This window comes from Chiroxiphia lanceolata, chromosome 1, assembly GCF_009829145.1.
Source record: "Chiroxiphia lanceolata isolate bChiLan1 chromosome 1, bChiLan1.pri, whole genome shotgun sequence".
Lineage (NCBI taxonomy): Eukaryota > Metazoa > Chordata > Aves > Passeriformes > Pipridae > Chiroxiphia > Chiroxiphia lanceolata.
In genome coordinates this window covers 30,942,836-30,957,242 of record NC_045637.1, presented here as the reverse complement: position 1 = coordinate 30,957,242, position 14,407 = coordinate 30,942,836, and positions in this window count along the sequence as shown.

Below are 14,407 nucleotides of genomic sequence, written 5' to 3'. Positions count from 1 at the left end.
TGAGCCTCATTCTCGTGTATTACTCTAATATATCATTGGAATGACAACTGCTTCTGATGATATATTAATGCAATACATCAGTAGTGTGGGGCTCCTATGGGGTATTACTCAGAAACAGGGGCCATCTAAAGAAAACAGACCTAGAGTCAAATTCAGTTTAATTACTGAATGAAAGGACTATCAGGATCAAGGCTGCATGTAATGCTAACATTCTTACATCATCCATGAGATTAATTTGCAACCTCATTACATATTAAACTTGCAATTTTAGGTAGCAATTGTAGGGTTTGGATTTGCCTGCTGATGTAATTCACAAACCATAACCTCCCCAATATTTTATAGTGCTGCATGAATAATGCAGTTATTTTTATTCTATCCATCTTGCATTCCATGATAGTTAAGCAACACATCAAATGTGCAGCTATAAAACCAGATTTAGAAAAACTACACTCTACTTGAAACTATTTGTAGTCACTGGGAACCATATAAATATTTGCACTTGCACAGTGCATTCAAAAGAAAGAGTCTGGTATTTGCTTTTGCAGTCAATTTTGCAGCACATTTTTGTATATCGTTTGTCTTAAATCTATGGTAAAGCATGTACAGTTTTGCTGTTTTGGTACTGTATTTTTTTTGAGGGGGGTGGTTTTGGTTTGGTTTGGTTTATTCTTTGTGATGGAGGTTTTTTGTATGGTTGGTTAGGTTTTTTTGGTTTTTGTTGTTTTCTTGTTTTGTGGGTTTTTTGTGGGGTTTTTGCTGTTCTTTTTGTAGGAGACTTTTTTTTTTTCAGAATTCACTGAGTACTAAAATGATGCATTCTACTGTTTCTGAAGTTAAGTTATGAGTTGGATTCTGAAATGCTTTTAACAAAAGGACTTCCATAACAATATTGCAGTGTCCACTGACATAAAATATACCCAGAGTCATCTTCCCTTAGTCCTATTTCTCCCTAATTTTACTGCTACTATATTATAAGTTATCTGAGAATCTACCTGTATGTTATAAATCAAACTGGCACCAGAGGTGATACCATTTAAACTAGAGCTTCTGGTGGTCTTTTATTTCATGTTTATTAAGATTATAACCAACTGCTGAAAAAAAATCCATAGAATAGCCAAAAGCATCAAGCCAAAAGACATAATGTATATTTGATTTTATAAACATCTTGCTGCGTCTAATCCAGACACTATACTTATTCTTGAATAGACCGTTTTGTTTAATAAGCATTTATCTATTGTTAATGTCTTTGGAGAATTCATCTTGGGGTTTGTACTGAAGATAAATGCAAGCATGTGAGGGTTTATGAAAAATGTCTCAGCAAGTGACAGGAAGCCTGATATGAGTTACCACAGTCCGCTTCACATGTGGGGCAATCTACTACTTGTCTTGCATTTATTGTGTTTTCTTGCTAGGCATTTTCTCTTTCTTTTTCTGAGACCCTTTGATACTATATACTTTTAAATACCAAACATTGACAGTAAATCTGAAAAGAATGCATGATATAGAAAACGAGACAGAACTACAGGTGTAAAGTGTAACTACAATAAAATAAAGAAGAAACCACAAAGATTTTTTTTAATGATGTGTACATGAGGGAAAGGAATCAGAATTTAAAAGGAATTAACTGAACATCAACTGCATGTCCCAATGATACATGTCATTTTAGCTCACTAGGGTGATATATGTTTTATTTAGAGAACTATTCAAAGCTACAGTTAGAAATTCTCCCAAGAATAATATGAAATTCTCAGAAAACAAAGTGTCATTGTCTTGTGAGGAAAGTATATTCTATGCATATTTGATATATGTAATCTTACCTATTCTTTGTATGCCTTATACCTGGGATGATAATAAATAATGTATTGCGGGTGTGGAGAGAGCTTACAGAAGTATAGTAAATTAGTGAAAAGCCCCGTGTGACCTATCAGCCAAGTTCCTCAGATAGGTTTCTTTCTGTTATTTTCTAATTAGTAGGAACTTCTCCCCTCCTCTGTTGCATATTTCCCTTAGTCCACAGTCTGAACTGAAGGCAGATCTGTTACAAACTCTGCTGTAGAATCTTCAGGATGTCAGTAGTAGCTAGAATTAAATTAGATTTAAACTCTTGCAAATTAATGAGTAACCTTGAGGTGTTTGAATGTATCTGGTATGTCAATAACGTAATGTGCAACAGAAGAAGGATGAACTTTGCTCATACACCATGTGGAGGCTTTCCCCTGTGAGTTTTATACAGTGAATTATTTACTAGTTATTGAATTAATCAGACAATTTTTTACTTTTTGGCACTTTTAAAATCTGATATTTAAAATCTGCTTATGTGCTTAATTGAATGGACATCACATGTAAACCTGCTCCTCAGTGAGCCAGCCCTGCTTGTTTAATGCAAGAATTCAAAAATAAAATAAAAGAGCATTTCCCCCTCAGCATCAGCAGGTGAGAAAGCGCGCTGTGCTGCAGATACCTTGTGCAACTAAAGAGTGTCAGAGGCAGAGCAGAGATGGACTGGAGTGCATCCGTCTGGCTGTACTCAGGAGCTGGATGAATTTGAAACATGACCAAGTCTGAATGGAATAATGGTCAGAAAGCCAAGAACAATTACTTCAGATTACAAAATGCTTGAACGATTTACTTCACAAGACAACTGCGCGGCCTCCTTGTGCTAAAGGACCATCAATACTATCTTTGGACAAAATTTGATGAGAGGAGGTGAAGGGGTGGTGGTGGCATGCAGGGAGCAAGATTCACATTGTGTAAGATGAAAGCAGCAAAGTATTTAAATAGAAATGTATTCCAGTAACCAAAATCCCTGCCCAACATCATCTTTGTTTCAGAAGGTCTGATTAGTTAACATATTCCATCACCTTGGGAAGAAAGCTGAGGTAAGCGGCTTAATTTATAAATGGATGGAACAAACTTATTTAAAAATTCTCACTACGTTATCATGAATCATGTAGGCCTATTAAACTAATTGCTAAGTAAATTTAAGCAGTATTACTGTAGATTTCAGTGAATTTATCATCAATCTAAAGAGATCTTTGGTGGTCTCATGCTGCCCCCCACAGATATGTCTCAGAACATTCGTTATGCCATAATTACAAAGTCTCTTTGAAGAGGCTAAAAATCCCAAGACTCCTCTCATCAATTATTTTCACCTGTTAATTCATTTTGTGTGAGGTAATAACCTCAGCATAATAACAAATGTGCAAGTACTCCGATTTTGCAATTAAAAGCAGCAGGGCTCCTATTTTGATCATACAGACTGTGACATCCATCATAGAAAACAATTTGGGCCTAGCGGGATGACAGATGCCACACTGATGGCTCTACTAACTAACTGCCTGTCCTGGAAAAAAATGGTCCCGTTTCAGGCTGCAGCTGCAAGCTATCTGATAGCTCCTGGCCAGGCAGCCGGGAAAGCCTGCAGTGACTAAATTACTGAAAGGTAATTTTACTTCACAAAATGAGGATTTTGGAGCCATATATGTATGCATTCCAGTGGCTGGTGTAATTTGGAAACAAATAGTCCTTTTCATTTGAAAATGACTGGAATTGCTGCCAGTGTTCAGAAAGTATTGTTTCTCAGCCTTTTACATGAGAATACAGTGTAATACTCATTATTTCTCCCCTTTCACATCTTATTAGACACAGAAGGCAAGGTGGTTATCTCTGCTTTCTTTAGCTAAATCCGCAGAAGTAGGATTTCTTCCAGCCTCTGGACAGGTGCCTAAATAATAGAAGAGTGCTCATTTTAGCCTTTCAGTTTGTATCAAGGCTGAGTGAGTCCTGTCTTGGGAATGATCCCACTATCACCACTGAGCGTTAAAGTGATATGCCCTCATCTGAAACTCCACTAAAAACAATGAGGCAAACTGCAAGCACAGGCAGCTCATTAGCCTTGGAACTGATTCACCAAGGAAATAATTTGATGTTGAATTAATGACAGAAAAGCTGTTGTCCTGACTGAAGGGGGAGGTTGGGGGCTAGAGGAAGCAGGGGGTACATAGACTCAGAAAAGAACCCTAGAAAATGCAGCCAATTTATTTTCCTCACTAAAGTGCATAATGTGATACCTCAGTATCGGACCAATTAGCTTAAAACATTTAGTGTTGAAATACTGCATACTCTGAGTAAGCAAGACGACTGATTGAACCTATAACTTTCTAACAGGAAACACACAATGTTGCTGTCAACTAACATGGTCTGGAATTTTTGGGTTTGTCCTTATTTGTCCTTCTTTTTTTTTTTTTTTTTTTTTTTTGTTTGGTTTTGTTTTATCCAGAATATCTAAAATCTGGTGACTGGGCAGAAGAAGCTGGACTAAGTTAGGTCCACTAAAAGCAGCAGATGCAAATTATGAATGAAAACCACACTGCTGAAAGAAAGGTGGTAGGTATTGTAAGGATTATGTTTTCAGATTTCAGCACACTAATGCAGAGCAACAAAAGATCAGCAGAGGGCCAAAGGTTAAGTATAGCATGAACTTTCTCAGTGGCTGTGCACCTTAAGATGAAAAGATAGCCCTGTTTATGACATCTGCAGACTACAATGCTTACCATTTTATACGACCCTCCTACATTCTCTGCAGACAAAGAGCTGTGCTCAGCTTCTTGGGAAAAATCTACTGTTTCTTACTCCATCATATTACACTCGTAAACCCTGTCAGCAATAAAGGATGTATGGGTAGGCAGAGACAGGAGTGTGCAGCTAGTAAAATCCATAATCATACCAGAAAAGACACCAGAATTTTAGTCTTTCAATTGGTTCTCTATTCAGGAATCCGTGACTCATGAAGGTGAGGCTAATTCCCAGGGCCAGGGGCTGCTCCAGCTTCAGGCAGACAGCACGGCTGAGGTGTTTGTCCAGCATTTCCAGATACAGAAAGCAGTCTTTCCTAACCAGCCTCAGGAGTTAAAATGCAGAATGTGTGAGATTTTTTTGGTAAGATTATGCTGCTATAAAAGAGAACAAAAGAGATTAATCAAAACAAGCAAATTAGTATTACCCATCTTAGATGTTCTTTAATGCAAAGCCAATAGTTCTTGCCCTTTATGCGGATGCTCCTGCAGTAACTAATGTACAGTAGCCATCAACAAATTACGACTTGTGACACTTTTGCTGCTGCAATATTAAGCCCAAAGTCCTATGGAGAAAATATATGGTTTTTATTACCAAATTGTTCTTGTTTACAATTCTAATATCCTCTTCATTATCTACTTTTCCAGACATTTTAGGCAGTTCTGAAGACCTGGGGCAGCACTAGTCCTGTCATAAAGAGAAATTAATGTTGTTAAAGATGGCCTAGCTGCCCTCTGGGACAGCTGAAGATGTGAAAATATAAGGTTCTGTTTTAAAGATGAAAATGATTAAAGGCACAGGCACCTTGCTCTTAGTGTAGCCACTAAAACTTTTAATAAAATACTTCAGCAGAAAAAAAAAAAAAACTGCTTTACTTCTTCCACTATAAGTCTTAAGAAAAAAAAATGAGAGCGAGGGGAAGGAAGAGGGGGAGAGAGAGAGAGAGAACTTTGTTCTATAAGAAGAGGCTTACTTTAAGGACTAATAAGCGTAAAAAGGACCTCATCATTATAAAGAACCTATTCGTCTCAGCAACAGCTCACTTAATAAAGACTGGATGATAGAAAAACCAGTAGAGCTGTCTCCAAATAGCCAGTAAGCTAATTAGGTGCATTGTAACAGGTAGCCCTTACAAAAAGTGACAGGCTTAAGCCAGCATGCCGCAAATACTTAAGAACATTGTAGCAGATGTACAGCGGTTATTGTATCCTCTTCAAGGCTGTTGCTGCTGCCACAATTTTATAAGCTTACGCACCTCAAGCCCTCAAAGAAGCTCAAAATGGGTTTCAGTGGGAAAAACCAAAAGGAGAAAAAAAAAGAGAAAGAGAGAGACAAGAAACACAGACCTGCTGAAGATATTATATGAGCTTTTAGGGGTCCCAGACCAAAGAGACCTTTCAGAAGGAATGGTTCAGCTGCCTGGAAGAAAATGGCAGGAAACACAAAAGACAAGAGCATAACCTTTGTCCTAGCAGGGATGGAAGAATATCTGTCAGAACTTCACCTTCATAATCTTGCCCACCTCAGTCATTTTTTACTGGTTAAATGAAGGTTACAGGATTTGTTCTGAAGACAAAATGTCCCTTTCTCCTTAAAAATATTGTTGAAGTTAAAAGGCAAGTTTACATCCTCATTTCCCAAAGAGTCATATTCACTGCTGTCTCTTTTGTTCAGTTTTGTTTGTTTTCTCTACTTTAGGAAGAGGTCCAATATTATGATTATGTCACTCATGCACTTTTGATTTTCTAGAAATAATCTCATGTAATTGATGGTATACACAAGCCTTTTGAGGACTTCTAGATCCCTTAATGATGGTAGTAGTGCTGCAAAGGAAACCGCTGCTGATCTTGACACTCTGGGAAGTCTAACTTCCCATCATTGGAGCTGGGATCGTGCTACTAACTTGCTTGGGTAAAAGCCCATGCCAACAAGAGTTCTGGAGACAAAGCTTTGCTTCGAAGCAGCAGTGACTCTTCAGAAGGCAATGGCTTCTGCTGAAAACCATGAGGGAACCAGAGGCCCCAGTATTAGAGAAGGAAAATTATGCGAATACTCCCCCACTCAGGCTGCCTTCGTGTGGAACAAGTGATGCAAAAAAATCTCTGTCAAGATATGTTCTTTCTGATCCGCAAAGCTAACTTTATCATGACACCAAATGTAAATTAATATCTGCTAGCATGTATGTGAAAAAGGTATTTTTCAATACATTCTCTTATCAGCAGACACTTTAAAATCCTTCCCATCCCCTGGGGTGAATACACTGAATAACACTGTATTTCTGCAAGAGAAATCTAGTACTATACTCAAGACTGGAGAAAAATACTATGAGCCTTGCAAATCCATAGACAGTTACAGAAGTAACTCTCCTTTAGAAAAAATATCAATGTCAAATTGTGGTCTACAGGCTTTAGACTCCAAACAGGAGTTATTACTTCTGGAAAAATAAACTACTACACCAGAATAATTAAAATATATTCTTGCTATGATACAGACTATGAAAGTGTTAAGACTTAGTAAATAGGATTAATTTGTAATTATCAATGCTCTTTTAGAGGTGAGAATATAGTATGATGATCTCAAGTAAAAGAGCATCTGTATTAGGATCAGCCCATGCTATATTACTCATACATTTGCTCACATGTATTGAAAAGCAAAATTAAAAACTGATAAGTTCGGAGGCGCCAGAATTAAGGTTCCTGCTACAACCCTAATTCACTCATTGAGGTGTATGTATGGAAATGTGGGGTTTAATTACATGATCAAATAATTTACCTTTTGTAGAAGGTCTGCCTCATTTATTCTGTCGTGTCATGTCTTAATAATTTTAACAAAATGACATATATGAGGGCATATCTGAAACACTGTTTTCTTTCCATGGAAACTTCTTATGTGAGGAAATTACACTATCCCCTTTTACAGATTAAGAGTTAAGGATTGAAAAAAAAAAATAACATCAGAAATTTCTACTAATTTTGAGTCCCCAGGTGAAGGAAAACTGGACACTTAAGTTTTGAAAGAATTTGGGGGATTTTAGATAACTTAATATTTTTTTGCACAGCTCCTGTAACTTCAGTTATAACTTTAAATACCCAGCACATGTGCAAAACAGTATCTTAAGAATGTGCATATAGGAAATATAAAGGACATAAAACATTGTTAGTAGTGTAGCTTAGACAGCTTCCCAAGCAACATATAGGAGTGCTGTGGCAGAAACAGATACAAGGCCCAGATTCCATGTCAGCACTCAACTGTTTAAGATATGAGGCTCCCTCTTGCCTTCTTCCAGTCCTTTCCCTTGTCCACTTCATGATCTTCAGTGTGCTCAGTACATGAGATTTCTACACAGATTTTATTGCTCTCAAGAGCATCTTACATCCCTTATACTAAAAGTCTGTTGGAAAAATAAAAATGTGTTACGTATAATAAAGACTTAATCTTTGTATATATACACAAAAGAAATCAACAGTACTTTTAACAGTTCTGTTTCCCAAGTATTAAAAAAACCAATCAATTGAACACAAACAAGTTGCAAACAAGAAGCATTAACATGTTGGTCCTGCTGAATAGAAGAATATTCTATCATGTAATTGTCACTGAGAAGATTGCCTCTATGAGCACATTATTGTGTTTAAGGATGCTGATTTAGTCAGTTCACAAATGACATCAGCTATTTACCTTCATCTGTTAACAGTAAAGAGATAAGGAGAGATGTTCCTGAATTGGAGACAATGGAGATGTCAACCTGGGATAACAAGTCCCCCTTCTTTGACAAATAGTCACAGATGAATCTTGCTGGGGCTGTAGTTTTATTCCATACCCCACAAATTTTTGTGATTTCTCTCAATAAAACTGTTAAGACTTTGAAAAAGTTATAAGAAATTGAAAGTAATTCTGTGGAAAGCACCTCAGTAAGCTAGCAAAACTAACAGCTAGCCTTCTCTTATAGAATTATCACAGTCAACAGGAATCTTTGCTTAATTGCTATAATAATGGTAGACATGGGAATCTGCTGACACTTCATATTGGAAGGTAAGGAGCATTGAGACCTCATCTATGGGAAGAAACATAATCAAAGAAAACAACTAACATCAAAATAAGGACAGTGCAGTATGTCTTCTAAGAACATTTCAGGAAGTTTCACAAACACTGAACAGCATCAATTAAAATTATAATTTCCACCATGATAATGCCACATGTGCCACGAGCCTCTAACACTTACTCAGACTCAGTAATGAGGGCATGATTTGTTCTTCCTTGTCTCTACATACTGTGCTGTGACAAGATGGGGACTTTATGCAATTGGTAGACATTAGGTAAGATCACAAAAATTAGCAAGGCATGAAATAAAACTTTAGCCACATGAACTGCATCTATGACTGCTTGTCCCAGTCAGAGTCCCAAAGTGGGAGCTGCAGGAAAAAAGTTGCCTCAGCCATAGCTCTAATTGCAACTCTTTGTAGAACTGTTCATGCAGGAGCATCTTTCTTTTCGTACTCCCTCTGAACTTCAGGAACTCTCCTAGTCAGCATGGACAGCAGTAGGACTATGATTCATATTTCTTTTATTTATCTGCTACACAGAGGATGTAATTAAGGAGTCTTCCCTGGGCTTTGCAGGGTGCAAGAATTACAGACTTCAGATCAGGCCCTCGTCCTCAGCTAGTAGAATTTACCAGAGATGTGTGAATTTATATATAAAGTTACTGTTAAAAAAAAAAAACAAACACCAAAAAAAACCACAAAAACCCCAAACAAACAGAATGAACACACAAAACAGCAACAACAAAACCCAAAACAAATGAAAAACACCACACAAAGCCAAACCAAGCAAAAAACAGAAGAAAAATCTTGTATCTTCTTAGGACACCATTAAAATTCACATTTCTTAGATATTTATGTAGGAGAGTTGCGTGAAAGTTACCATAAATACTTAACATAAGCCATTAAAAACATATTGACCCATTAAAATAAAGTGATCCAAGATCAAAAACTTCTTAAAGGCTGTTTTCATTTTCTTTAAAATATAAATGGGTTAATATGCTTCAGAATGAAGTTGACCTTCATGTCTTCTCAATATAGAAGAGTTGCAAAAAATAACAATGTTATCTGTTTATTAATTCTTTATAGATAGTATTTCAAACTTTAAAGCAAAACAACGCCAAAAAAAACTCAAAAAAGAGAGGATGATGTGAGATTCAGACAAAAAAACCCTCAGTGGTGTAAAACAGCAGCAGTGCGAGATGTTAAAATGTTTCAGAAATCAAACAAATAAAAAAAGGAATCAATTAAATAAATATAATTCACAAAGCTCCACAGTCAGTATAAACATCAAGCAGCAACGTCTCTTGTCAATCCATGAAAGGAAAACTTTTTGGCCTCGACAACCACATGCTGAGATTTCTAGATCTCTTGTATTTCTTATAGAAATAGAACACTAAGAGATAACAGTGTGAACGTACTAGCCACTAATAAAGTTCTTCAGGATGCTATGAAGCATAAAACCACTGAAGCCATTTCAAAATGTAATTTAAAATGATGAAAAATGTGCAGACTTTTCCAGCACTTTTTTACATTAAAATAAGATATTCTAATAGTTTGTACATCAAGCTGTATAAACAGAACATCTATTGGTAGTTGTGCCATTAGCAGAGGGAAACTGCAGCCCTACATCAGCCATTTGTGAAAGAAACGTATTCTTGACTTTTTATGCAAGTTCAATAGTATATAGGCTTAATTTGGTCAAGTTAAATTAATCTTACGCACTTCTGCAATGAGTTCTTTTGGAGTATGGTCTACAGATTTCCATTATGCAAACATATTTTAGGATTATTTTCTTGTGTGTTTTTGTTTTTGTGGTTGTTGGTTTTTTTTAAAGCAAAACCAGGTTTCCATGTAAGAAATATGGGGTTTTTTGATATGCAGATATTCCTCAGCTTCAAGAAACTACTAATGTCTAATGTAAACTGAACAAAATTCTGTCTCAGTCTTCCTCCTTTTTCAATCCCTTTACACAGACAAAAAATGTGACATTCTTTTCATTGTGAATAGTGCGTAGTCTTCTGCTATTCTAGAGAATACAGTAGCATACCGACAAACTTTCTTATCTATCAATTGTGAAGACACAGTCTTCTCTGCTTGAATGAAGAACAAGGCAATTTTAATTGCTACTTGGAACGGCAATTGAAGAAAATGTCCCAGTCTGACAGGCAGGTAGAAGAAGACATGAGAATGAGAAAAAGGCAAGGAAGGAACCCATCCCAGAACTGCTGGCCAACATAGTATTCATCATCTTGTATCCCAGTGTGTCTGAGCATGCTTCTCCTCAACTCTTACTGTGCAAGGGGGACAGGCTAATCTTCGGTTTGTTCCCTTCCATTCTGTCGTGCAATACTGGGCGGTGGGATCACAAGTCCTGACCTATACAAGAGAAGAAGAGTGCCTCGTTTCTCGCTTTCATCCATGTATGATAATCTAGCTCCAAATTAAAATCAAGACAAAAATGAAAAAGAACTCTTCTCTTTTTTTTTTTTTTGGTGGAGTTTTTTTGTTGTTTTTTCTTTGTTTGTTAGGCTGGTGGATTTTTTGTTTTGAATTGGTTTTGGTTTTGGTTTTTGGAAACAGTCTTCTGTTAGAATTGTAGCACAGATCAGGTCTAGTCTACAAATTCCATCAGCAGGCTCCTTCACTGTACGTAGATTCATTTTTTGTGCTGTTGATATTGTTCTCCAAGGCTAGAACAAGTGTCTAATTCATTACTTATAAAACAAAGAAATATCTAAACTGGAAGGGTGATGACAGAATTTCTGGACTTCAATGTTATCTTTCAGTTTTCTTGGTCTGCCTGGTGGCCTATCTTCTTTTTTTTTATTTTTAAACAGCGCTTTTGTACACAAATTTGCTACTACCTAAGGTGTTTCATTCTCCTTCTATTGCTTTCAGTTAGATTTCTTGCATCTGGACTATGCATCCCAGGTGTATTAGATCATATTGAAAGCCTTCCTTCTGCTCTTTGTTCTAACATGCTCTTTAACTGTAAAAGATACTGTGTAGCAGTAGCACTTTGAAGCAAAAGGTCAAAGAGCTTATCAAATTAGCAATGGTCATTGCTGGTCTAGTTACTGGCTTATTTGTTGTTTGGATTTACCTGAAGTTTGTGGTTTGTTTGGCTGTTTTAGGAATTGTGCTCAAAGGATTATTTGAAACAGTTTGTATCATTCAATCTCTTGTTAAAAGACTGAAATCTGAAGGTAAGCCTGCTCTCCAGCTTTCTAACTTGTCTGACTTTAATTGTAAAGACAAACCCTTTGTAAAGGACCGAAGAGGGGCATTCAAACATTGAAAGTTTGGTTCCATTGTATCTGAGGACTTAGGTCTTATTCAAGATGAGAAGGGAAAGGAGGATTAAAAGCTTAGAGCAAAGATAAAAATAAGTTTGGAACAAGCTTACTGGAAGAAAGAGAAACAAGCTTGTTGTGACCTTGCCACAGGGAAGAGAACAGGTTTACCAGGGTTTTCCAAGAAGGCTAAGACAAAGACCATCTTGAAATTGTGAACGATTTGCTTCTTTAACCTGTCCCAATTTTAAATTAGTCAACTGTGGTTAAAGCATTTAGGAAGGGTGAAGTTTGATCTCTTTTTAAAAGCACTGTCAGCTCTTCTGTAAAAACAAAAATCTGCAGGTAGATTGATTTAATATAGTTCTATCATTGCAAAAGAGCGTGCTTAACCTTGCAGCAACCACAGCTGTACATGTCTGTGATGTATAGTAAAAAAGAAAATGCGACAGTATCCCATATTTCTGCAGTAGCAGATCTCCATAAAAAAAGGGAGGAGGCAGTGGGGTAAACAACAACAAAATCCTCTTGTTTAATCTATGCTACTGGCTGACTTTTCTGTTGACTTGGATTAATCAGCTACAGTTGTTGCATAGAAGCCAAAGGGGAAAAAAAAATCTCTAGCTAGACTTTCTTCTGTATTTCTGATAACCACAGAAGGCTTCCTTGCCAGTAAGAGAAATATATAAAGTTCAGTTTCTTTCCACAGTGAGATAAGAGGATCTTAACCAGTGACTGTGAGCACTCAGTTTCCTATTTCACGCTTAGTGCATAAAACTTTGGTTAACTCTTTTCGTATGTCGTGGACTCCTTAACATGAGAGTTGCCACTACTTCTGAGTCTGGAAATCTAATTCTGTTTGGATATTTCTTTTTCTTTTAATAGGAAACTAAAACATTTTTGCAGTAAGGTGGAACACCTTTTTTTCTCTTTTTTTCTTTCTGTATGTTAATATCTGCAGATGCACTCATTATACCTGCAGATTCTAGCCCTCTTATCTACCAGCTTTCCTGGCTTTGAAGTTGCTATCCAGAGCAAGGAGGAAGGACTTCTGAAAAAAACCCAAAACAACAGGTTGAGAACTTAATACCGATTCCATGTATAATTTGGCATTGGGCAGCTCCCTCATCCTTCCAGGTTCTTCCTGCTTCTAGTACCAACGAGATTCTATGCTTCTTGCATAGAAACTAATTTAATTTTCTTTGAGGGTGATACCTCTTGGTTCCAACCCATATCCCCAACATGACAAGATACTTATTTTTCATTACTTGGGCAAGATTGGATAGGGGCAAATATGTGAACATAGGGGGCACAAGGAAAAGCAGTAACTGATTTTGATAGTGTTAATGGGGCAAATTAATAACCATTATATTGGCAAGATTCAAGGCTCCCCTTTCACATATTGGTCTGGTCAAATGAAATTCTAGTCAAAATAAATCGTAGATAAAACTGTTTTCTCAGATTTCTGCAGTTTGGCTTTTGCTTACAACTGTCACTGATGATAAACAAGATGCAAATAATTGTCCCAGTCAGAATATTTTTACCTTTCCTCATTTTACTGCTTTAGAGCTATTACCTCCTTCTCCTCATCTCATGCTCCCCTTTGAGCTTTCTTTAGCATCAGATCAATGACTATAATCGTCTTGTAAACACCTGATCCTAAAGGAAAAAGGGAAAGTGATTATCAAAGCCAATCTATTTAAAGACAGTTCATCCATTTCTATCTATAACTATTATACCCTTATAGCCATATAATCTCAATAGCTATACATCAGCTGTGAATACAAAATAGGTGGATACAAATGAGCCATATTTTGCATGGTTAAGCCACCTGGGTCCTCTGGTCAAGGTTGAACTGGGCTCAATGGTTACACTGTCTCTTGTAATAAATTAGTAGTGCTTCTGTGCTGTGCCTCTAGCTGTAATAAGGATACATGCATTATGGGTGTCACCCTGCCTCTAAGGACAATTTTAATATAGCTTAGACAATAGCCTAGCTAAATAAACAATGAACCAATCATGATATAGAAAAACAGTGTAAGCTCCAGGGTACGGAGCTTTGCAAGGGAAAAGAAAGAAGCAAACAAAAATTTGAGAAGATTAGCGAGCAACAATAAGAGAGACACTTATAACACCCTAGATAACCTATGAGAGTAATTTGGTATCACTGTTTAGGATCTGATTCAGCAAAGCATATAAAGAAAATATAACATTAGGTGCTTGCTTAACTTTTATTAACCAGCTTTGAGTAACAGAAATGTACTAAAAGTTAAAGTAACTTTTAGTTGTTTGGTCATTCAAGGACTGGAACTTCAAAGTATAACCTTGCTAAACAGAATGATATTAGCATGTTAAAGTAGCACTGTTATCATCATTGCCAATATTCAGCTAAAGCTGTGGTCGGCAGTGTGATAAGAGGAAATCTGGAACGGATGAAAATTAGAGTAAAGTTCTATTTAGACTATTTTGAACTGTCTAAATTTTGATTCTCACAGTGAG